The 26,580-nt window shown below is 40.9% G+C and overlaps 1 protein-coding gene across 17 annotated transcripts in view; it reads left to right on the top strand.

Moving 5' to 3' along the window:
• Positions 1 to 26,580, top strand: part of TENM2 (teneurin transmembrane protein 2) — an 883,055-nt gene that overhangs the window by 728,587 nt on the left and 127,888 nt on the right. The window lies entirely within an intron of this gene.

Here is a 26,580-nt window from a genome sequence, read left to right as displayed (position 1 = left end):
TGTTGTCTTCATGGCCAGAATCTGAACCTTAAAAGCATCAAAGTTCTTATGCAAGTGTTTAGGGATTTGGTGCTTGGTTCATGAGCAGTATTAGTCTTCTCCAACCAGCAGAATTTTTCTGCACCTCTCAAGGCTTCCTGAAAATCCTAAAACAAATAATAGAAAAATAGTGATTTAAAACCTAATTTCTAATACAAACCAGCTCTGGCTGTCTAGATGAAGAATAAGCTTCAATAAATGGGAGACAGACGCAGCCTCTTTAGTATGAAGAGTAGCGAGGATGCAGAAATAGAAATAGGTTTTTCATTACTTGAGGGATTATGCTTGGGCCAGAAATGCCAAATATTCTGTGGACCACAGCTGCACTTCCAGTCTGCTCTTGTATTAGCTGGTAATAGTAAAACAATGATGTGGTGCTAGAGACAGCTATTTGTTCTCAGAAATACAGAAAACTTGTTTTCCCTTTCTTTGCTTGGATTGCCATCTTGTCCTCCATGGCATGTCCTAAGCTTCTGTCCTATTGCAGTAAATGGGCTACAAATTAAAATGTACATTCTCCTTGAGCACCACCTGAGGATGCTCCTCCAGCTGCCAATGTGCTCCCTTAGCCAATTTTTTCTTCTGTCCTTGTGACATTCCTTAGTCAATTCAGGGGCTCTTTATTTCCTTGCACAACTGGGTCAGGGCAATTGCCTGAGCAGCAATGTGCCATCCATTAGACCTGCAGCAAGGAGGGGAAGGGGCTGCTGTCCCTGGGAGCAGGGAGTTCAGAGATGTTCAGGAAAGCAGCAGGACCCATCCTGCTCCTCCACTATTTTTCTGTCGCTTGATCAGCACTGCTCACTTTCATATTAACAGAGAGACTGGAAATAGTTTTGTTTTCAGGATGTAGCTCGGTGGAGGCTTTCACTCAATCTCATCTGAGAATATTTGTAAAGGGGAATTACTTAAGTTAAAAAGCCGTGGTTTTCATCTCTTTAGATTTTTTTCTCTTAGATATCTAACAGAATGAGTTTTATTTTTTGCTTTAGGCCAAATAAAGGTTTAACAACATTTAACACCGTTCTCTTTATCTTTAGATTTTTTTTCCCTGTCAAAAATCTATGCATTTCCTGTCTATAAAAGCCACCATGAAAGTGGTCTGCCTAACTCCATTTCCCCATGCTATGAAGCATTGTTTTAATATGTTGTTTGACTTTTTACACTGAGCAGTTATAAATCATTCATCTTTTCTCCCATATTTACCATTAGAAAACTGTAAACAGCTAGAACAGAAAAAGGCTTTTAAACACAGTGCAATTTGCTCAACTTTGCTTTGGCACTCCTGGAGTAACAAATGTACAGCAGGTACCTTAGCAGTGGGAGTTTTCTCTGCTTTGCCTGTGTATTTCAATGTAAAGATTCCTGTGTTGCCCATGGTTTGAGAAGCCAATATTCAGTACAGAATTCACTGTTTCAGTGAATTTGGAATTCCTGGAATTTGTAATTTCAATGAATTTGGAATACCATTTCAATTCATGTCTGAAGGAGGAGACCTTTGAGTAGCTAGTATTAGCAGGCTGGTGGAGTTTTGAGGTGAGGAGTTGAGTGCAGTGCAGCTGAGGGGTTCAGCCCACCAGGCAGAGCAGCCTGCCAGGACAATCCATGCATTCCTAGGTTCATTCTGGAACTCCTTCTCCAGGGCCCCAGTGTCACAGGAGAAGCATAAACTACAGGTTGTGGATTGTGCTGCAAGTCTGCTCTGGCAGCTCTGCTGCTGGGACCTTGGATTTCCAGTGTGCCCAGTGGGTGCCTTTCCTGGGAGCAGTGTGGGTCCCTGATGATGATTTGTACCCCAGGGATGGGGCAGCACAAGGCCTTGTGTTGCCTTCATAAAATCCATCTTATTTGTTACCTTTTGAGGATGGAGCCTTACTCTGAGCACAGATCTTTCTTTTGCTAATAGATAAGTCCAAACCAAAGCTCAGGGCCCGAAGCTTAGGAATTCTCTTAACAATTCTCTTAACATATTTCCATTTTTCAGCTGTAAGCTATCCTTTACATACTTTCAGCAGATTTGGTTTTAAATGCTCTCCATTAAGAGTTTCTGCTGAGTGCTACAACTTGTATACTCTGACAATCCCAGAGCAGTTTGCAAAAGAGGTAATGGCTGCATGTACTGCACACCTTGCTTTTTCTTGACTATAGTGGTGACTCTGGAATCGTCAATATTTTTTATAGCTGTAAAAAGCAGTTTCCTTAGCTCAGTGTTCAGGGATTGGACACGTGGGTAAATTACTGAACACAATAGGTCACCAGTAAGCATCTGTGTGAATGCTGCTAGGCAAAATTTGTGATTTTTTTTTAAATTCAGTTTTATTGTGCGACCCCAAATCTTTCTGTTTTCAGAGACAAAGATTTTTATAATTTCTTGCAAGGCAAAACAGGCCTCAAACACCAAATGTTAAGATTTGGGGGTTTGGAGATAGCAGAAATGCCGTCTTTCACTTGGCTTAGTAACATTGCTCATGAGAATCTTCTGATGAAAGAGTAACTTATCCAGAGGACAGGAGCATGGCTGTGAAGGCAGTTTGGCTCTTTTGAGCAGTCACTCCTCAGCTGCTCTCAGTTCCAGTGCTCAGGCCCATGACACTGGTAGGGAAGGGGAAGGTTTGCCATTGTGTGCAAGGGAACGGGGAATCTTTGTTTCCTTTGGCTGGAAGTTTAAAACCAGTCATGTCCTTTCTTGGCTGAAGGAAAACACCAATCCTAGATGCTTCCTCCTCACTTGGAGGATCTGTAAGACTGTGGGGCTTCTTCCCAGCCTCCTCTGCTGGGGTGTCCTTTGTTAGATGTGATTTACGCCAAGGTACAGGGTGAGCTCAGTCTTTACTAAGTCACTAAATTTAGTGATTTATCAGTGCCAGCTCTGGGCTGGGGAGGCCTCTGAAAGCCATGAGTGTCACCTCCATGAAAATATCCCCTCTGTCAACTCAAGAACTGGGAATCCTGCAGTCATTAATCCCTGGTTTTCAGTTGTATAAATGCCCCACGTGCCATTTACGAATGGAGACGTTCTTGCTGAGCATGAAATGCCATTTCAGTTTGAACTCTCTGACTGGTCTGCTAAGATAAAGATAATGTTATTCTATGGTAGTTTTACCTTTCAAAGCTTTTTCTAAATATAAGCAGTTTTTCCCTAAAGCCTTTTTGTGCAAGTCAAAGGTCTGGATTGAAATGGCAAGATCATAATAGAGTTTGGGCTGCAGATTATGAAAAGGCCAAATTTGTAGTAGACAGAATTATATTTTACATGTCTCTAGCTTGCTCATTGTGTTTTTGTGTACAAATATGTACAAATTGAACTGATTTCTCTATAGATTTTACTGATTTATTTCCCCTGCTTTTTTTTGTGTGCTACTAGATGCTCTTAAGTCATATCCACATAATATTTTGTGATGTACTGAAAGTAAATATAATTATAGTGAGCTGACAGAAACTATGAGCATATTTCCCCTACTTTTTAGCTGGCTTATTTCATGTATTTCTTCAGAGTTTTACCCCAGGCCCATTCTCGAAAATTGTCCCTGTGTACTGTTCTGAAGTTTGTTAGAAATTCACATGTAAGTAAAGTCAGGAATGGGAAAATTATCATAGTCTGTCTAAACTTTTCTGCAGCAGGGGAGAAGTTTACAAAAATAGCTGTGACAGTAACTGGAAATAGTTTTATTTTCTTTTGTGAAATTTACAGTATCTTGAAGCATTCAGTATTTTGGAGGAATCTAGTCTCTATTGCCACCAATACTTGTAATGAATAATAAAATTGGACTCTTTTATGAGGAGAGTGTTCCTCAGACCCTTTGTTGCTGCTTTGGGTAAGTTGAAGTGTGGCTTGGGGTCACTGAGCACTAAATCCAGACTCTCCCAGCAGATGTGCAGATCAACTGGGTCTGCACAAAGCCACCCTTCCCTCTGCAGGCTGCTGTGGAAGAGGGCACCAGGGAAGGTCTTTAAGCACAAGATATTTAGGACAAAAGCAGTCTCTCACCTTGACAGAATGGGTTTAAAACCAGAAAAACTCGAGCTGAAAGTATTCTTGGACACCTCTGAAGCTCTGAAGGCAAGTGCTCTGTTCCCTGGCTGAAGGTCAGATCAGCCTCCCACGAGGCTGGGGTGGGGAAGGCAGGAGGCAGAGCAGATTTGTCACTCCCTCCTGCTCTGGATGTGACTGTCCCTGCCTGCCCTTGGCACCACTGCCTGGTGTCTCCCTGGCACCATCAATCTGCTCTGTTCCCTGGCTGGGATGCCATGGAGGAAAACAAATAGCACTGCTCTCCCAGCCAAGGACTAACAGATGGGGCCAGTTCTGCTGTCCTCTCCTGAAATCCAGCTAGAAAATGGATAACCAGCTTTTCCAACTGAAGCTGAAATAAGGGAGGCCCAGATCTGCAAAAGGGATTCTGTGTACCACTCCATAGCACTTGCCTTAAAGTTGATAGATTTCTCTTAATCATTTTTTTTTTTCCTTCCTGTACCCCTGCCCCAGATTGTATTTCCTTATGTGTGTTTTAATTCTTAGCAGTCTGGATGTCCTGATCACCCAGCTATTGCTATTTCCTTTACAAAAATGCGGTTTTATTTATACCCTTTGATTTTATTGAGCAAAAGCCCACATTCTGTGGTGCTCTCATAATTAAACAAAATTCTGTGTAGAAGCCAGTATTGTAAATTTTGTTTTCCTTAAGAAAAGAAAAAAAATAGCATCTGATTTAAGAGCGGTAAAAAATTTTGTAAGTTTTATTTATTTGTAAAGCGATAGCTGCTGTGATTGAAATTAAACATGGTATCATGCTGCTTCTGATTAATTCTAGCACAGAGGAGCCAAAAAATAACTTGATTTTTCTGTAAATAGGCTAAATTAGCATCTGGTAAATAATGATAGTTGGAGGAATTGAAAAGAAAGGCAAAAGTTTTATTTTCTGCTCAATGAAATTACTTAGTCATTTAAAAAAAAAATAATGCTTGAAGTTAAGGTTATGATTCACTGTTTTGCAGAATTGAGATGAATAATAGTTAATGCTAATTTAGCTTAGAAGCATTTTACTGTGGGGAAAGGAAATGTTATTATTCCTGCACTCCAGATGGCTAAACTGAGTTTCAGTGATGTATATATTTTACATTACTATAAAAAATGGATCTTAGGTCTGCTGGTTTTGAGTGTCTTTTGAGGAGTATCAGCCTCTATATTCTGGTATTTAAAAGTATCATAAGAACTAAATGTAAGGAAGAGCATTGCATTTCAGAAAGAAATGACAGCCCAAGGTGGTGAAGTGTGATAGACAATGGGTGCCTATTGAGACAGCAAAGCATGACAGGCAATTCCTGGCTGTTCCAGGCAGCTCAGGAGGAGGGATCTGTGTGTGTGTGGATAATGGAGAGATTTCTTCACCAAGTGCTGGAATGATAACATGAGCTGCACTATACTCACTCCCCAAAGAACCCTACGTGTTCACATCCCATTTGGAGCAACGTTTTCACAGGGTTTTCCCTCATAGTAGGCAAAATCATTTGTTCTGGCTAGCATCTCAACACCTTTACTGTGAATAGTTAACACTCTGCAGTTATTTTATTGAAGAACACCAGTATATACTTTTTGAGTTCTGGTGTTCTGTTAAAACTTAAGGTGAGGTGTTGCAGACACATTTTATGAAAAATCCTTTCCTTAGGATTTTTTCTCCTGAGAAGCTGAGCAGCCTCAGATGAAAACAATGATTATCTGCTGCTATGGAATGCAACAGGTGCATCTTTGATTGGTCTCATGTGGTTGTTTCTAATTAATGACCAATCACAGTCCAGCTGTCTCAGACTCTCGGTCAGTCACAAGATTTTGTTATCATTCCATTCCACTTCTTTCCTTTGAAACCTTCTGATGAAATCCCTTCTTCTATTCTTTTAGTATAGTTTTAGTATATCATTTTCTTTTAATATAATATATATCATAAAATAATAAATCAGCTTTCAGAAACATGGAGTCAGATTCTCGTCTCCTCTCTCGTCCTGGGACCCCTGCAAACACCACCACAGTGAGGGTCAGCAGAAGTTTGGGGATCTGTGTGTCAGAATTCTTTGCCCACTCTCCTGCTCTGCCTTGTTCCCAGCTTGTTTGATTTTCCCAGGTAGCTGTGCAAGGAGAGGGCTGCAGCCTTGGGTGGTAACAAATCAGTTAAAATCTTCCTCTGGTCTCTCAGGATGCAGGACTTGCTCTCCAAGCACAACCTTGTTTATCCAGTTTTATTTCAGGACCCCAAGTTACTGTCTGGTGGGGCAAGTTGTTGTTCTTCAGGCTGTTTTCTGGGGAATTCTGCTTCTTGTGGAAGTGCAGCTGTTACTGCATCATTTTCCTTCTGTGAGCTGAGCAGAGGGGAAGTAGAAATCAGCCCTGCTCACTTCTGAGCTGGTTCTGCTGAGCAGAGCAAAGCCCCTGGCTTTCAGTGAATTCTTTCTGCCAGAATATCAGGTGTGACACCCTTGGCCCACACTCAGTGTTAAGTCACTTTTTACTATTGTTTTAGCTGAGTTATATCCTTTATAAGTAGAAAGCAGCAATTTTTTCAGAGTAGGAGTGAAGCTGGACAACTTGAGGAACCATTCAGTGCTATTCCTATTCTGAGAATAAATGCCAATTATCAGGTTCTGGGACCATCAGTCCAGTGTCTTTTATTAGTAGAATGGTCAACTTAAAAAAATAAGAAGAGTTAAAGTGTAACCTAATGTGGCAGAAGGTGAAAAAATAATAAAATATTTTACATTAATGCTCCAATCTGAAGGGAAGAGGAAAAGCTTTACTCTGTTTTCTGTACAACCTGATGAAGTTCACAGAACAAGGACCACAGAACAAGGAGCACCAACCATGTGTTATTTCTGTTCTCTGGTTTTCTTTTCAGATCCCAACCCCCTAGTAAAGCTTTCAAAATTACTCTGCTTGAACAGTAATCTGCTTTTTCCCACCTTTGGTTTACTCATCTATCTTCCAATGCCAATACTCCACACTCCTCCTTTCAGTGCTGTCAGGTGTAGGAGCAGTTGTGCTTTGTGTTTGTGCTACTGTTAGTGATGATAACGTGTTTTCTCATTTAAGAATCTGCAGGAATCTTCATTCTGATTCCAAGGAAAGCAATTTGTACGTTACTACAGGGAAAAAAAAATTAGGACTTGAAAAAGAAAGATAAAATATAATGAGATGTGAGTGTTAGCAGTACCTGTTTGAGTGTGATGTCGACAACTCTGTCAACATTCCCAAATTGCTTTTAAAAATTTTAATAGTTTTTTTGTGGAAAAGAAGTGAGTATTTTGATCTTGACAATACAATTGTGATTTCCTCCAAACCTGATACAGATTAAGCTGAAGAGACATTGCAAAGGTGCTTTAAATCACTTCTGTTTCCCTGATGCAGATTAATAAAACTAGGTTTATTTTTCTTGATCGCTAGTGTTTGTAGAACTTTATTCAGTTTCTTGATAGCTTTTTATTATTTGATTTCTCTGTGGAATTAGTGTAAAAATTACATGTTTCCTTGTTGATGTATATGAATGGAAACACAGCTGGGTATGTTTTATTTTAGTGCTTTGAAGATTGCTCTTTAAGTGCTTGTGTTCTGGTGCCACAGCAAAGTTATGCAGTGAATTGTGCTGCTGAAAAATTCAATAGCTTCAATCTACAGCATTTGTGTGCCTCTGCCTGAGCCTTTCTGCCGGTAGGTCGCATGTGCAAAGATAGTCAGAGTCCTCCTCCTTCTTCTCTTTCCTCATCCTCTCCCCAGGTTCCATAAATTCTGTCAGTTGTCACCACAGCAGGTGTCTTATGGCAGATATAGTCCCCAAAAATGTGAATGAAGTAGCACATAATTTAATGATTGATTTACAAAGCGAGCGCTGAAGGGAAAAATGCTTCTCCCTCTGATACCAGCGGGCAACCACTAAATCATCAGCCCTCACAAAGGTGTAGTGCAGCCATCCACAAGGAGAATTTAAGGCAAGCTAAGGTAAGCAGCATGCTGTGGCTTGCAGCTGGGAGCTGGCAGAGGAGGGTGATGGAGCAGAGGCGGCTTCTGCACCTGAGCAATCCCAGGCTCTGGGGCAGGACCACATTCAGCCATCCCTGCCCTCCCCAGCACGCTGGCTTTGCATCTCTGCCACAGCCACTGTCCTTCACAGTGCTTGTGCCAAAAAAACTTCTCACTAATGGCAAATTCATATGATTCTTCTAGAAAAACAGGGTTTTCATGCTTTATTGCATAACTTTCTGCCACCTCAGTCTCCAGGGTGCCAGTGCACCTGGGCCGCTGAGAACTGTTCAGATTTTTGGCTGCAGCATTTGTCAGTGTTTCTGATGAACCCAACACGAGGACATGTAACAGGAGCCATTGCTAAAATCATGTTTTGCATCTGCTGCATTGATATTTACATTGGCTGAACATTTGCACTGCTTCCCAAGTTTATTTGATGGGGTTTGGTCACATTTCTGGAGTGGCAGGGCCCACGTGTCTCCCGTTTTTTAGGGAATAGGCAGCTCTGGCAGGGCTTCAGGCAGTGCAGAGAAACCCACACTGTGCCAGTGCCCTGCCAGGCAGGGGCTGAGCAGCAAGGGAGTAACCCTGAGTAACAAGAGCAGGGGTTGTAACTGATTTCTTACTTCAGTCTCGTATCAATTGGACACAGCCCTGGTGACTCTGCTCTCCTCGTGTCCCACAGCTGGCAGTGCTTGTGCCTTCCTGGGCAGAGCTGAGCTGCTGCTTGCCTTCTCATGGCAAAACTGCAGGCTGCTTTAGTGTAAACCAGTTTTCCATACAGTATTAAGGCTTGATTTCCATCTAACACATGGCTAGGGCTGGTGCAGACCAGCTCCTCTGGTTTTCTTACAGCCCCTTTGCATTTTCCTATGGGGATTTAAGTTTCCCTTCCCCATCCTGCAGTGCAGCACCATTCTTGGCTCACACAGGATCATTAAGGTTAGAAAAGGTCTCTAAAATCCTTGAGTCCAACCCTAGCCCAGCACTGCCACGTTCCCACTAAAGCAAGTCCAAACAAACTTGGTTATGCCCCATTTTGGCAAGGAAGGAACTGGATGGCTTTCAGCCCAATTCTCACAATAGCACTGGGAATAATGGGAAGCTCCATTTAAAATTATTTTTTAAATCATGTATATATATATTTTAGGTTAAAATGAAGCATTTATTTGACCACTGAGTTTCATTTATTTTCAAGCATCTCTATGAGTGGAGAGAAAAAGCAGACTTTGATGAACATGGACTCATTAATAAGAGGGTGTATTAGGAAACCCAGAAACAAACATCTAGCAGGTTGAAGCCACTTAGTGCCATCCAATTCTTCTAGCAAGCAGAGGCAAAAGAGCAAATTCCCCATCCAGCAGTTTTCCACAGCCATGGGCCCTCTCAATATGCCTGATGGACAGGTACAAGCTGAAGGTGTTGTGTGTGTGCAGGGCTGCTCCCAGAGCATGAAGCTGGTGCTGGAAGTGCCACAGGGCACGTCCTTTCCTGCAGCTCAGGACAGTGAAATCACTGGAAACCATGGAATGTGTGACCATGGAAAACTTCAGATATTGAAGGATACTTTCTTTTGGTATCTCCTGTAATGAAACCTTAATATCCTTTCCATTGAATTTACATGACAGATCTAGCAAATAGCCTAGAAAATGCTGCCATTAATAAAGGAATCCCATAAGGACTGGGTGCAGATACAGGAAAATGTGTGTTATGGCACCATTCAGCAAAATTTATTCTTGCAATTATGGCCCTCAATGCTGGCACACCTATTCTTAAAAGTCAAGCCTGCATTTGTAGACTTCAGAGGTTTGTTTCCAGCATTCTCATATTGCAAAGGTTGCTAAGTTGCTAAGATACAGGCAGAAAGGTAAGTTTATTTAATACATTTTGTTGAATGAATTTTATAAAATATGACTGTGATCTGTGGTTCACTAGGTTATATCTGAGGCTATGCTCAAGTGGAATTGTCATGAAAAATAGTATGGACTTGATTCATGATTGCATTATTCCTCTTCCACACTGATATAGCTACACTGAAAATAATTGACTTAAACCAATGGGGCATGAAAAAGATGCAGGGATGGATTTGGCTCTGTTTCTCGAAATGAAATATGTGTCATTTTCTGTTCGGCGTTTGCTGTACCTTAAGAAAAATCATAAGGCAAATTACATCAAATCACACTATTAAAGGAGGAAGCATTTTCTTGTTCTGTGCAGTAGAACAGACCTGAAACATTTATGTGTTCAGAATTTTCTCAAAAGCACACTCTTTATCCTTGCCCTGTATTTAAAAATTGATAACCAAGGGGAAAAGCTGTTGAGGTATAAAAACAGGGGATTTTTTTTCTTGTAATTGTGTCATCTTCTGCTAAAACATAACTGAACTCAAGGTTTGCATTTGCAAATGACCTTGACTGAAGTTTTGCAATTCAAAGAATTCATGCAATGACTTGTACGATCTGGAATTTCAGAATCCCTTCATGGGGCAAAAACTGTGTTTTGCTCCTAGTGAAGACCCTGTGTTTGAGAAAGAAGCTCTTTCTGCCTCTCATGGGATGATTTTTGACTCTGTTTGCAGAGAAATTCAGTAGAGGAAAGCAGTTCAGAGAGGCTGAATGATCTTGGGAGTCTTGTTCCCACCTGTGGCTCAAAGAACCAGCTTGTAAACTCTGTGGGGGTACCTGCCTTGCTTGTGGGGGTGTTCTGGAGCCAGTAGCCCTTCACTGGCCACAGCTCTGGGAATAATCTTCACTCCACTGCTTTCTGCATATGGAGACTGCTTTACGTCACGGGGATGACATTGCTGGGTTTATGGATGCTGCATCTTCCAAGCACTGAAATGGTCCCTACAAGGGCAGAGATGGAGCATGTGTGCCTGGGCACAGAATTCCCTGGCTCACACCACTGTGCTGCCTTGGAAAGAATAAATTATGTATTTCTGCCTGTCAGTCCCCTTTGCTCCCTCCTGTCTTCTTTCTCCCTGAAGGGAAGGCTGCAGGCTTAGATTTTCTCCTTGATTCAAGTTTTTAAACTTTATTGGAAATTTCTGAATGCAAGAGGAGGGAGAAGAATGAGAGAATGATTACATACCTTTAAGGGCCTGAAGGTGAAAATCCTCAGTCTTAATTTCTCACCTTTAAGCCACTATTCATTTTCTTCTTGAGTTAATGTTTTCCCAGAAGCATTAGTGACAAAAGCAGCTGCATGTGTGGATGTCCCCTTGTGTGCCTTGGGTCCCATCCCAGGGGTGCTCACCCAGATGTGGATCACATGCTGCCTCAGGAGAGGGACTGTTCCCTGCACATCTGAACTACAATCACAAGTTGATTGGAATATATGTTGTTCTTTCCAGCCAGTTCTTTACAGTTTATTCTTTAGGGATCTTTATAAAGGCACAAATCATTGCCTTATGATTGCTATTCAGAGTGAGCTGCCTGGCTGTATCTGACAGTGCCCTTCCCCAGATTCCCCTCTTCTGTCTCCAGCTCCCTCACCAAGCTCTATGTTCCTGTGAATGTACTCAGCTAGGACAACAGAAGGAGAAGAAAATTACAAAAATAATGTATCTCTTTAAGAATACTGATCCCCAGGTAGGACAGTTCCTTGTACAAACAACATGGGTGCTGTTAAAACCCACGGGCAGGAGAAGGAGGCACTGGTTATCTGCTCTGTCACTGCTCCTGCCAGGGCTCTCTCTACAGACACAGGAGAAGAAAAGGACACAAGGACCACAACCACCTCCAGAGTTCTTGCTTCTTTCTTTCAGAGTTCTTGCTGCTTTCTGCAGCCCATTGAGAACAAGAGGGCTTTGGCTGTCAGGCTCTGCTTCCTCTGCCTGAGGCTCTGGCTCTGGTATTTGTCCCAGTAGTTTTTCAGCTTGTACCTGTCCATCAGGCATATTGAGAGGGCCCATGGCTGTGGAAAACTGCTGGATGGGGACTTGGCTCTTTTGCTTCTTCTTCCTGGAAGAATTGGATGGCACTAAGCGGCTTCAACCTGCTAGATGTTTGTTTCTGGGTTTCCTAAAACACCCTCTTATTAATGAGTCCATGTTCATCAAAGTCTGCTTTTTCTCTCCACTCATAGAGATGCTTGAAAATAAATGAAACTCAGTGGTCAAATAAATGCTTCATTTTAACCTAAAAAATATATATACATGATTTAAAAATTAATTTTAGATGGAGTTTTCCATTATTCTCAGTGCTATTGTGAGAATTGGGCTGAAAGCCATCCAGTTCCTTCCTTGCCAAAATGGGGCATAACCAAGTTTGTTTAGCAGGCTTTTCATGAGAGTCAGTCCTTACAGTGAAAGCTCCTATCCTGTCACCTGTTTTTAAATGCTTCAAATGTAGGAAGCCTGCTGCAGGTGGTATCAGTAGTTTTACTGATCTGAGGCCTTGGGCAAATTCATCTGAATTGCTTTGAAACTGCATATTCAAAATTCAATAAAATAAGAGGGTCTGATGGTGCAGCTGCAGCATATCCCCTCCAGCTGGGTTAGCTGAGATGTTTCAAGGCCCTGGACTAGCAAAGCCTGGGTGTGATGTACAGATTATACAGATAGCTGCCAGGGAAGAGGTTTTGGCAGGCTGGGTACAGCAATGCCCCCTGCCAGAAGACTTGGGAGTGAGTAACAGTGGATTTCATGCTACATGGCATCTTTTGCTGGCTTTCCTGGACAGAGATTTGTTGGTGCAATAGTGGCAGCAGGCCAGGGGGAGGGGACTGCCTCAAGGGTAAAGGGATGGAATGTAGGAAAAAATAAACCCAAAAAGCTCCAGTTGTTTTGAAAGTGACTGGCTATACTGAATGCCTTGGTCTGGCTCCAAAATGAGCTGTTCTGTGGGCGGGTTTTGTTAAATTGCATTCAGAAATCATATTTGCCCTTGGGCAGATACCCTTGCTTTTATGCACAGTAGGCAAGTCACATGCACTAAAATGGAATTCACATGGTGCTTTAGTCAAAAAGCTAATGTCAGTGATCATACCTTTTATGCATATCCAGTCCCTTGGTTCTTTATGCCCATTTAAATATGCAGAAGTGCTTTTTATTATTACACTGCCTCTAGAGTATGGAGATAGAGATATATAGGCCATGTAATTTATTGCAGTGTAGACTCTTCTCTGCATATGTATTCATCACATAAATTAAAATCATGGGCATAAAACATTTTGGTCGGTGGGTTCTGATTTTCTCCGATTTCTGCTGTTAGACAGTGGAAGTAATTCCTTTATGTGCCGTGCATCCACGCTTTCCAAATGACTCCTTCAGCAGCAGTACAGGGCTTATCTTTGTAGCATTGTAATGCTGGTATCCTTGTGAGCATCACAGTGCTGGCACAACCAGCACAGGGCCCAGAGGTGAGACAATCAGAGGATACACGCAGGGACCTTATTGGAGCACCAGCTCGTTGGACTGCACAGTATGTCCCTCATTATTGAAAGGGCTACCATGAAATTTAATTTAGGATTTTACTGACACATTTTGAATTGGAAATCTCTGTAATAACTTTCCCTTTGCTCAGCCTTTTAACTGTGAAATTCAGTTGGGGAGTTTTGAAGCAGCAGGTAGTGTCTCAGCACTCTAGAGGGATTTCGCCAGGATTCAGCTAAAGTGCTTGCAAGTGTCATTTCCATATTTAACTAATTTCAGTTTTTAATTAGCTCCATGTGAAAAATGAGAGTTCACGCTGAGCTAAGCTGTCAGCACAGAGGCTTGTTTCCTTTCTAGCCTCTCAGGACAATTACTGCAGCATCCCCTGGTTTTTTCAATGAGAGTGCTTAGCCACTGCACGCTCCGGCCCTCCCTTGTTCCCTGCCAGGAGCCGGGGAGTGTGTTGTGTCTAGCTTGCTAAAATGGAGAAGATAACTTCTGACAATCTTTCACATGTGAAATTGGCTCAGCAAAGGTTCAAAGAACTTCAGAGGTCTGGCTCTGAACCATCCAGCAGCACGGAGTGCTCAGAGCTCCCTGGCACTGTGCAGTCGGTGCCATTGTTGGAGCAGTGTCTGATCCTTCCAGCTCCAGCCCTTGGCACCGCTGCCTTCCAGCCAGCACAGAGGGACAGCAGCTTTTCCTGCTCCTCCCTGGGCTTTCTGCAGCCCCCTGTGAGCAGTGCAGTGTCCCAGAGGCTGGGGGGCCTCCAGGACAAAAGAGTTGCCTTGGTGTAGGCATGGAAATTTGGTAATTCTGCATCTCTGCTCAAAACTTCCCTGCGAGGACCTGAATGCAAATATAAAAATAGTTCTTGAGAGCTAAGTGAGAGGTGCAGTTCATGTAGACTCTGCAAAGCCATGGGATGTGAAGAGATTTCTTAAATAATTTTATTAACTGACAGCAATCCTGAGTTCCATTTTCATGCCAGTCACATAATGCCATTGCTATTTTTTAAAGAATGCAGTCATTAAATTTTTTTAATTACATTTAAATGGGAAAATTGGTGTAGATGTTACCTCAGGGCTGGTTTTGAGTCGTTTCTGTTTTTTTAAAACTGTCCTATAAGGTGAGATTTTTAAAGATTTATGAATATGAAATATTATATGATAGTATCTTCATTTTCATTTTTGTTTATATCCTAGCAAAATCGAGGTTGTGTGTATTTTATTCTTCACTAATTAGCACGGACAGTCACTTCCAGTAGGCAGAAGCAGATTTTTTCTACTAGACCACAAAAACAAATGCATCTTTTTCAAATCAGGATGGATGAGGAAAAAAAGATTCGGCTGTGGTACTTTTTGTGCTCCTAATGTTCGTAGTTCTGTGAAAGAAGGTAAATACATTGCAGAAACTTGTCAGGTACAGTGACACTGAGGAGTTCCTAGTCATTTTTCTTTTAAGATGCTGAGGAGCTGCTTTGATACTTGCTTTCAAGCTGAAGCAAATTCTTAAAAAGGAAAAAAAAAAAAGGTAAATAAATTTCATAGTGAAAAGTGAAGCTGAAATACTAGATAGATTTTCAATGTAGTTCAAGTTTTGGGGTTTCTTTAAAATATAGTATTTACTGTTTCATCCATCAAAGAAAAAAATAAAGATATATAATCCTAGTTTGATTGCCAGCCAACTGGGTGTAACAGACATGAAGGAGAACTTGAGTATTAGCAATGAAGTACCTGTGTGTAATGCTAGCTACCACATATATATATTATTTTTTGCCCCTTGTAGTTGTGAGTGATCTTCTCTTTGAAGGAAAATTCCTGGTTATTTTATTGGTATTACAAAGTAAAGCTGTTACATATATTATGATTGTATTAATCATTTAACATAACTCAGTTATGCCTTACAAATTGCATGTAATTGAAGGCAAAGGTTTCTGAGGGTGTGTAATCTAGCTTGTATTTTATTCCATGATGCTTTAATTAGTTGTATACAGTGATGCATGTGCTAATGCATTACAGCTCATGTCCAATTCACCCTGCAGGTCAAACCATTGAGTTTTTGATGGCTTGCCTTGCTGTTGCCTGTAGTAAACACTGGTTTTTTTCACTGTTATGATACCTGCAGTCTCAAATACTTCAAATAGAGCAGTTCTGAGGTGGAGCTGTCCCCCCCTGAAGTCAGTGACAGTTTTGACCTTGGTTCCAATGGGCCTTGATTTCAACCAGCCCTAAATGGGCTGATGAGGAGCATCCTGCACTGCTGACCTCAGACAGGGCAGAGGCTCCTGCAGCATTTCCTATGCAAGACAGAAAGCTTCATTAAAGTGATCAGGTATCAGATGCTCCCTACATTAAACTGGCATCATTTTTCTGTTGTGGACAGCAGCTCCATCTGTAGCAGTGATTTCTGCAATCTCTGCAGTGGTTAGTTTTGATATGCCAAGATGATCTAATTGAGCCAGTCTTAAAACCCCATCTTCTAAATGGCAATTTGAGACATAAGAGATAAAGAAAATTAATACAAATATTAATATTTAATTGTATATTTGATGTTCCTTAGATTAATCAGGATGTAGGTGTCCAAATTAAATAAAAATGTTTTCCATTATTCATGGTGCACAGTGCTTGGAGTGGACTTAGACTCTGGTGTGCTGTCAAGGTGTCTCCTGGGATTTCAGATGCACAGGCCAGCTCCTGTTCCTGTATTGGCTGATGAAATTGTGTAACAGATGTTTTGGTGATGCAACTCATAATCATATATGAGCACACACACACAGAGGAATTCCTTGTGAAATGCCTATTGCTGCAGTCTGAAAATTTGCAGCTCTGGCACTTCAAAATAAGGCAGTGATCTGAAATTAAAATCCTGGCACCATGAAATCCTTCACTGATTTCTCGTGTGCTTCCATATTGGTGTGATCACACAGAAATCCTTCCTCACTTGCAGCTTGCATTCCCTTAGCAGCTCTGCAGTTCTAGAGGAGAAGGCACAGATGCAGGAGGGCCAGCTTTTAGTCTCTGAAAGCTGTAAAATTTTGCTCTAAAACTTTTTTTTTTCCTTTTTCCTTTGAAGGTTACACGAGCAAACTTTAGAATAAGACAGGTAAAAGGCTGGAAACAGATACAGTAAACCCATTATGGGAAATGATTAACAGGAATCATGTAAGGACAATGGAAAAAAAAATTCTCAAAAATGTAACTAAAGTCCAATTTGATAATTGCTTATTTCTTTCAAAATTGCCACTAAAAAAACAACCCACACAAAAGAATATGAGTTATAAGGCTGTAACTGATTTACTATGTAAGATACTTATCAAATTTGTACATTTTATTTTCATAGGTTTCTATTCTGGCTCCATAGGACATCTAAATCACAATACATTAATAATGGCAGCCTTTCAAGGCTTATAGAAAGTCTCAATCTGCTTAGATGCTAAATATAATCTGTACCTTCATGTCAGTATCAAGATATGGTTTAGGCTAGGTTTATATATACACCTTTTGAAGCACATTGTGAAAGAAATATAAACAGCTTATAGTGTTGAAAATGAATTAGAGGCTTTGGGGGAAGAAATCATATTTGCTTTTCATCTTTGGATTTATTTCCTCTTTGTAATGAACTTTTAACTCCAATAATTACTTTGCATAGAGAGTAGAACCTTAAACGTTATCATTCATGCAGTGTTTTAAATTGTGATTTTATCAGGTGATCACATTAGGCCATTCTGTATCATTTCTATTAAGAGAAGAATATACTTTATGATTAGAAATTACACTTTTTTTGTACTGAGGACAGAAATTTGGCCACTCAGTAATGCAGTTTCATTCAGTATATGCAAAGGAGTAATAAAACTGAAAACTGTTTTCTTAGCAGCGTGGCTAACAGAGGTTGAGTCAAGGTCTGAATGCTTTGGAACAGTGAGATTATTAAAATCTTGTTCAACATGTTTGTAGAAATTAGGGCAGTTGCAGTTTCAGAAGACGAACGTAGTTGAATAAATGTTTGACGTGATATCCCTCAGGTTTATGATCAGTATTAAAAGTAAAGCAGTTATTTTAATTCTTGTAAGTTCAGGCCTCAGTGATTTTCAAGAGTATTTGTGCCTATATGCCTTGAAACACCAGTTTCAAGTCTCATCTAGGTTCTTCCTCCTCTTGGAAACAGAATAAAGACAAGCTGGGTACTTTGTTCATGATAATGGCGTCTTTTAGGTGTGAAATTAAAATTGGATTCAATTTGCTTTGTATTAACACTGAATGCTCACAATTGCTCAAAAATAGAGCAAAATTGAGTTAAGAGCATCCCTTTCTGCTCTTCTAAGCCTGTTGCAAAAGTGGCAGTGTTTTGGCAAGGCTGGTAAAGTGGATATTGTATAATGTCATCTGGGATCCTCCAGGCTGAAAGATGCTGTATTGGGTAAATAAAAATATATACACTTTTCTTATTAGTTACAGTCATCTAGTTCAGATGCAAGACCAAAAAGATTGCAGCCTTGACTCTTGAAATTGCCATAAGAAGTGAATTCACGTTACACAGTCTCAGGAACTGATTAATCGTGTGCCAGTTCTCTGCACTCTGTACAATCTAAAGCCTGTCATGAGAATAAATGAGCAGTGCACTGTATTCTGCTTCTCTTTTAAGGTCTTTGTCATGAGATTCCAGATTCTGAAGGCAGCACGCAATGCTGTTACCCTTCTCGTGACAAAAAGATTGCTCAAAGTGGCACAAAATCAAAACATTTCAGTAAAGAGGAGTGAGAGGAGCAAAGTGGAGGCCTGAGCCAGGGATCCTTCCTATCCCATCACGGTGGGGACTGGGGAACAAACGCCCAGCCAAGGTACAGCTCGTGTTCCTGGGCTGGAACTCTGCTTACCCAGCTTTACCCTGGGATTTGGGCACATCTTCCACTTCTCCCTGTCCCCAAAGGAGCTGCAAGTGTGTGTAAGCTTTTCAACTATTTTTGGAAGTAGAAAAACTGAAGATGGAAATAGAGGAATGAACTTTCAAAGCATTGCATGGCAGATAAGCACACAAATCACATTACTCCTAATGGGATTTGTGGGTATATCTTTCATGCTGTGCTTTGAAAATCCATTCCATTCAGTTTATTGACATGCACAGGGAAATAAATCAGTCAGCTTGGAGGGGGGTGATCAATTTGAAAAAAAATACCCAAACTTTTTTTGGGTCCCCCTATTTCTTCTGTGTGAATGCAGTGACAGTGAAGCATCTTAGAGCCCTTCTTCCATCTCCTTTTAAATCTTAAATAACATTTATTCAAAAGAAAGCAATTAATTCCTAGCAGAAGTTTTCCTGCTGCTGACAACAATACACTCACTCATAGATCCTTTCTGGTAATTCTATAAAACATTTCTTGGCCTGGATGCTTTAGAGCAAACTTCTTGTTTTAAACAGTTTATTGTCTAAAAGAGTTTACATGCTGAGGGTGAAATTATGCTCAGGGATTTCTTTCTTCTGTTTAAGATAGTGTCAAGTCAGCTCTGCTTTCCCTCGTGTTTTCCAATGGTTCCTGCATTTCCCTGCTGAGCAGAGGGAGCACAGCTGATACTGAGCTCATCCCCCTTCCACAGCAAGGACTGTCCTAAGCTGAGGGTCTGCCTCCCTTCCCTTGGCTCCTGTCCCAGAAATTTGGCTGCTGGAATTCCCATTTCCCGTGTCTGTGTTTAGAGGAATTCTCTGGGTGAGAGAAGCCCAGAGCTGGGTTCTCCCTGCAGCAGTGAGGAGGCCAGAGGGAATGGCAGCCCGAGGTCCCTTACACTGATTTTTTATGAACAATCCTCACAGCTTTCCTCCTGAAGCCAGAAAATACGCTTTCTGTTTCAAAAGTTACAAAATGTTGCTGCTGTTGTTGTTGGTTTTTTAAGTATGAAACTATTGCAGATGTCAGGCACAATTAACAAGAGTATAAACCTGTGGCTGGGTAACCTATAGAAGCTTGTACATGGGTAACAATATGAGCTTAATTCAATTGATAGAGAAGTGGAAAAAAAAACATGCCACAAGATATAAAAATACACAGCAGTGCCATTATAGTTAATGGAATTTTCCATTTTCAGCATTGTAAACTGCAAAAAGTGACTCTGAGAAGTGAGAGGCCTTGTTCAATGTTATAGGCAGGATAAAGAACACAGCAAAATGGTTCTTTATTGTGCTCTCTAGGTGCAATACAGGCAAGCCTATTGTTTTAATGAAAATAGTGGTATCTGTAAATTCTGTAATTGAAGTTGTGGATTTTGATAATGCTTTATATGGAGTTCCCAAATGAACTTTTAATTTAGATTTATTACAAAAACGTAGTGCATAGCAAATAGCATACTGATGATTAAGATGAATTGCTGAGAATGAATGACCTTGAAAGTAAGCCATCTATTTGTTGTTGAATTTCAATGGTCACAGTCAATAAGCAGGACTTTTTGCATATATTCCACAAAATAAGTAATAAATTTACATCAAATCGTCTGTTTTTGAAATGCTACTTTAACCTTGCCTACAAACAATTGAGTGGTCACAAGTAGAAGAGGCAATATAATCAAGAATGCATCCAAATGTTTTATATGGGCTCTGTAGGATTATAAGTCATTAATATTAAAACACAGGTTCATAAATACCCTAAGTACTGGTAGTCCAAAGAATGATGCATTTTTTTAAGCTGATCTTTGATCTCTGCTGTCAACCTTGTACAAGTTAAATCCTTATCTGCTGTGGCCCTGAGATCTCCAACAAAATATTTTGAAAATGCATCTCTCATAACTATAACTGACTCTGCTGTGCTATTAATTAGAGTATTTCCCATTGTCCTGATGAACAGCTACACTGGGTTGTGACACCTGCACAAAAGTTGTGGCATATCAGCAATTGCCATTTATGTACTGCATTCTCTGCCTAAAATCGTGCTGCTTCTAGGAAATGCTTTATGGCATGAAAATCCCAGGGTTTACCTGTGCCAAGTCCTACTAAACACTCCCTAGATTGCCAGGCCTGGTGGATAGGTAGGCATTGATAATGCAGCATCAACTTGTATCAAACACTTCCAGAAACACTGGGACTGCTGGATCCACTCCAGAGTGTTGTGTATGTGTTCAGCAGCTGTGTTGGGTTAGATGTAAGTCAAGTTATCCATTCGTGCCCAGCACCCAAAAATGGTTGGCTTGTAAGAAGGACAAATCGTGTATGAACTTTGTCCTACTCATTCTCCAACCTCTGCTCATTCTAGGTCTTTTCTGAGAGGAGAGGTGGTAGCATAACAATATTCCTTGCTTTGTTTACTCTTCCCATAATGATTTGATGTTTGGCTTACTTGAGATTATGATCTAGCCCAAAATTTTCCTTGATATTTTATATCAGTCAGCTCAGAAGTAATTATTTTACATTTTCCTTATTTATTATTATTATTATTGTTTATCATATTTACATTTTCCTTGATCCTTTGATATTAGTCAGCTCAGAATTCATTATTTTACATGTGGAGTTAAAATTACTCCTCTCCAGCATACTTTTATTTTACGTGTTTGAATTTCATCTGCCAGTTTCTGGCCCAGTTGCTCAGTTATTTTATGTCCTTGTGCAGTTCTCGGTCAGGTCTCTTCTTGAATAATGCATTCTCAGCAGCAGACTGTGCCCCCTTCCCTGCATGGCCTGTTTTCTATTTGGAATTCTATCATAGCTATGATAGGTTTGTAGTTTTTAAAGTAGTACTTTAGACATTCCTGTAGATAATATGACAAAAGTGGCAGATGTCCACCCAGCAAGCCATGTGGCTTTTGTTTTGTTTTAGAGAAAGGCGTGGGAATGTGATCAATTTTTGTGACATCTCTTGGATACCCTCAGGAGAACTCTGGCACTCTTGTCACAGTCACATGAGGTATTCAAGGAAGAATAGAAAGTTCTGACACTTCTGAATTTCAGGAGAGACGTCACTGTTCCTCTAGCAAGGAGAGGTGCTACTTGCTCACGTTGTTTATTTTAAGACTGCTCTTTTTAAGCAGCTAGACTCATGTTCTTTGATAATGATATTTCAAGCACTTTAATATATGTTTAACAGGTGGATTGCAGGTTAGAGCTCCTGGAGACACTGTCCCTTTCTGCCAGTATCAGAATATGAAAGGGCCTGAATATAATTGTGAGCTTTCTTTGACACACCTTCCTCAGCCCTTGTAAAGGACTCCTATCCCATCCCAGCTTCATCCTGACAGGGCTTGTACTGCTCCTGCTGTAAACATGGCTGAAGGCTGGCCAACAAAACTATTGAGCAGAGGGTGGTGCCAGCCTCTTTAAATCATCTGTGATTTATTGAAATCCTTGTCTGGCATACGTGATGCCAAGTCCAGTTTTTGTGGGAGAGGACTTTTGCAGGCTGTCCCCAAAAGGAACATGTGCAGTGCTGCCCATCCAACAGAGCCTCCCTGTCCTCTGTTCAGTGCCTGTTCATTGTAAGGTACATTAGCAAGGTACCTTAGCATGGATCTCAACTGAGATTTAGTTCAGCAAATTCTGTCATTTGTGTGTTTGGGAACTGTCTTTCAACCTCTTCAGACATGAGGAGCTGGGAAAGGCTTCTTACTTCTCTTGTCACAGCAACCGAGAGCCCGTGCTCCTCAGCAGAGCTCTGAAAGCTCTGGTCAGAAGCGAGTGGAGAGCTGGCAGCACTGTGCAAGTTTTCCCCATACAGTTCCCCCATTGCTCCTTCCTGACTTTCAGCCCCCTGCTATTCCTGTCTCGGGCATCTCTTGAGGAGAGCTTGTCAGCTGTGATGGATTGTGCATTCATTCTGTAATGGGGGCAAGTAATCACTGGGGAATAGGCCTAATGCACTCGTTTCACTTGTGACTTGGGTTGAACTTGAACCTCTTTCTCCAGAGGAATAATAAAACTTTAAATTACTATGTTTCTAATCTTTTAAGTAACTGTTATTTTGTGAATAATAATTGAGATCAGTAAGATCAATTTCTGGTATTCCTTAAGTTCTCCTGCAGGATCAAGAAGTAGTAGCTAATAAAGGACCATGAGTCTCATCTTAGTAAGATTTAATACAAGTAAGCATGCAATAATGTTTAATTGTTTTTCAGTTTTTTGGGGGAATACATTTATTCTTTTCAGGTTGTTTGGGTACCCATCTATATGCACCCAGAAGTGCAAAATACTAGATATCCTTTGCTTCATACAAACATTGTAGTGAATTAAAACAATGTTCAAATCATAGGAAATAAAAAATAGATGTGCAAATAGGTCTTTGAATATAGATGCTATGAAATTACCATTATGCCAAGATTTATTAGGTACCTTTTGTTTCGTCATGTCTGTGATTCATTAGACCTGGCTTGGAAATTAATTTGATGTTGCCGAAAACTACATAATAAATAACAAGAGTTGCATCATCATTCACCTCATGAGTGGATGGAAAGGAAACTCTGAACATTTCTGCTCCTATAACACAATGGCCTTCAAACAGAAAATGGGCTTTTAGAGTATGTTTGTTCTTGTTGTTTGTGATATAATGGAATGATCTCTTGTTCATGTGAAAAGAGGTTGTCCTGCTCCAGACAGACACTGGATATATCCTGACAAAGCCATGACTGATGGGTTCATTGTGGATGATGATAATTCAGGGGTTAATAAGCATGATAGTTGGAAATTAAAGTATGGAAACATCCTTAATTCTCTTCAATTGTATAATCTTCCCATCTTTTTCAGTTGCTCAGGGAATACTGAATTTTCCAACAAGGAAGCAGTGTGTATTTTACAGACCCTAACTGGGAGGATGCAGTAGGAATGGGGGAGATGATGGATCATTAGTCTGCATATTTCTCCCTTTAAGAAATCAAGGAAAGGGATAAATGAAAATCCTCATTGTGCTCTGCCTATTGGCAGACATTGAGCTGCACTACAGGGAGATCTCCAGCTCCCAAAGACACCAGAGCTCTCTCCTTTTAGAAGTACAAGGTCAAGAGTGACAAGAGCATAAAGACAGAGCTTCCTGAGCTTGGGAACCATTGTCCTTCAGACAAAACTGACTGCAGTGGGTTCATGGCCAGAATGAGAGAAGACAAAAGAAAGAGGAATGTGTTTAGAGAATCTCTCCACTGAGTTTAGAGAATCTCAAGATAATTTGCATGTTAGTTTTATCAGTTTCCTGTGGATCTGTGTACCTTTTGGGACTTCTTAAAATAATATGTGATTCACTATAGCAACCTGTATCTTATGTAAGTCTTAGACTGATCCTTGGCAGCTCTGCCACCTGGAGTGATGAGCCAGGTCTCTGCTTTTGTTCTTGCTGGGCATGCAGGTTTAGCTTCCAGGTGCTTTTGCTCTCTGTATGTGTATGGTGCTAGAGTGGGAGTGAGAGGATGATTATTATTTTTTACTTAAACCTCAAAGGTTTTTCTTCAAAATTTATTGTTCCTGAATTCTCAAGTCTTAAAGAATATAAATACACTATTCTGAATTACTAGATATTAGTGTTAAATGAACCCTATAAATTCTGACAAGCTTAGTGTTTGAAAATCAAGCATAATAGAGAAGAACTTTGAAAATATGCTTAAATGTTGAGGGAGAGGAAAGCAAACACCCAAAATTAATACCTGTAAGTGCTCTGCAAAATATAATTTGTGGATACACAAATTGCTATTGGGAAAAAAAAAAAAACAAAGTCAGTTTCAAACTAGAAAAGAAAAGCAGAAAAACCAGCAAACAGGCACAAATTGACTAGCCCAAATTTCTCCTCTGAGACACATGCACTCAACTTCTGCGTGGATCCCCACATTTCTAATTAAACGGGCTTCTACTTATTCCTTTGCTGGAGGCATTTTGTTTGATTAACAGAAGGAAAGGTTAATCATATAAATTTGCCATCTCACAGCGTTGTGAAGCAGCAGAGAGAAGGTTTCCCCTTGTTCCCCCTGCTCAGCTCTGCTCAGTGCAATGCAGACACAGAGCTTTCCCCTCAGGCCCCTGACACACTTTTCTCCACTCATTCCTGGTGGAAGGGGAACGTTCCTCGTGTTTGTGACTGCAGCTGTCTTAGAAAAAGTTTGCAGATCACCTCATGGGTGTGGGAGCTGTGCAGGAGATTCTCAGCCTCCACCAGGGATGGAGCAGACCTGCAAATCCCTGCCCCATTAGGAAGGAGCTCTAATTGCTCCTACCTAACATGCATCCATGATTAAAACACAGTTATTAATGAAACCATGGTGTGCTTGGAAGCAGATGGATCACAGGTATTTTTTAATACCATGTTAATAAGATCTTTTATAATTCCCTGTCTGAATTTACCTGGTAATTATAAAGTAGCAACTATAATTTTCTTGGACAGACTATTAGTTGTGATTTTTTTATCTCTCTGTTGTAAGGGCTGGTTCACACTTGAAGCAGCAGGCTTTCATCTCTGCAAGTGACCTACATTTATGGTTATGCTCACAATAAAATAAAAAAAAAAAAGGCAACTTTGAATAGACACACTGAGAGTATAAAACACAAAAGTCTGATTCTCCTCTGTGACTTGTTTGCATTGTGGGGCTTTGAAATTCACTTAATCTTTTTGCACTCTTGGCTTTCGGGGCTGGTGCAGCAGAATCTGGTGCCTGTGCAGGGAGTGGGAATTGCTGAGAGCACAAACACATCCTGAGCTGTTCTCTGCTGTCCCAGCCTCAGCACAGCTGCCTCTGCTCAGTGGGGCAGTGGGGATAAGCTGCACTTGGGCAGGGTTTGAGGCTTGTGAATAATTTTTCAGTTTCATTTGCCATCCTCAAGGAAAAAAAAATTTGGTTGCTTGAGATTATACTGAAAAAGCCTTTCGAAATGTTTGTTTTTGGTAAGACAAGTTGTGAGTGAATAAATCATTTGATCCCACATCAATTTCTTGTATCTTTTCCAAGGATTCTTAAACATTCTGTAGAGATAATTTTTGAGTAGTTTCTTTGCAAAACATCCTTTTCAGGTTCATGTCTGGTATTTAACATACCAGGGGTTTTAAGGTATTTTTGTTTGGTTTTGTGAGCTATTTTGACATAATAGAAACAAAACTTGCAAATTCAGCATGAATATGAAATCTGGCAGCTGCCCTCTTCACAGAAAAGGTCTCCTGATTTTAGTTACTATTTTTAGATATCTGCTTAGACATTAGCCATAGGATGTCCAGGGGAAGATGGTGTTAGGAAAGATGTCTTGCTCCCCTGCTGCTTTTGTCAAAAATACAGAGGTTAAACTCTGCATAGATTGCGTGCTGAGAGATTTCCAGGGCTTGGGATGGATTCTGGGGGTGGTGGGGGATGCTTTTTGTTTTCTCGGGGCTTCAGAATGCACATGTGAATCACTCACATCTAAATGGATTCTGAGGTTATCTGGGTGGTGGCTCCAGCACTGTAAATGGCAGTTTCTGTGACAAGTATTTTGTCTCTCCTATTGCTAAGATTTAGTCTTTGAACAGAGTGTGTGGCCACTGCTGGGCCATTTGTAACCACTATAATCACTTTGAATTGGATGCAAAATATCTGATAATCTCCTATGGATCTGACACTGCAGAAGAGAACAATTCTAAGGGTGCCCATAATATTTTTTTTTCCTGCCTCCAAATTGACAGTGAATCCTCTCAAACACCTTTTGACATAACTGGAAACACTGTTCTCTGTGGTATATAGGTTTACATACATCCTGTGTAGGCAGAAAGATGCAAAGAAAAGGAAAGCAGCAGCTTGGTGGGCTTTATCCCTCACCACTGCTCTACGGTACTGGAGTGCCATGGGGATAATGTGATGAGAGTATGCAGGTAGCTGTGTTTATACAAGGTGAAGATGCACATAAATCCACTGGCTGAATGATTCAGACCTGTCAAGTCTCATGCATTATGCACAGGACTTATTCAATTAGCCCTGCCACAGTGCCTATAACTCAGGCACTTGTGCGGGGCGTGCTTGGCCTCGCTCCCGCTGCTCAGCTCGAGTTGCAGGTGCAGCTGCACAGCCTCTGACACGGACACACGGACCTGTCCCTGGCACAGGGATGGCTGCAGAGCCCGTGGCTGTGAGCAGGCAAGCCTTCCCTGCCCGGGGCTGTGCAGGGCTTGGGGCAGTGGGGTCAAAAATCTGCGAGGTGAAAGGATTGGCACAGCCCTGCCTTGGTCAGGGAAGCTCGATCTGCAAAATGA

The sequence above is a fragment of the Agelaius tricolor genome, unplaced genomic scaffold, assembly GCF_023055355.1.
Source record: "Agelaius tricolor isolate 1412-34295 unplaced genomic scaffold, bAgeTri1.0.p SCAF_18, whole genome shotgun sequence".
NCBI classification, from domain to species: Eukaryota; Metazoa; Chordata; class Aves; order Passeriformes; family Icteridae; genus Agelaius; species Agelaius tricolor.
The sequence above is the reverse complement of the archived record's forward strand: the minus strand, read 5'-3'. Positions and strand labels throughout refer to the sequence as shown.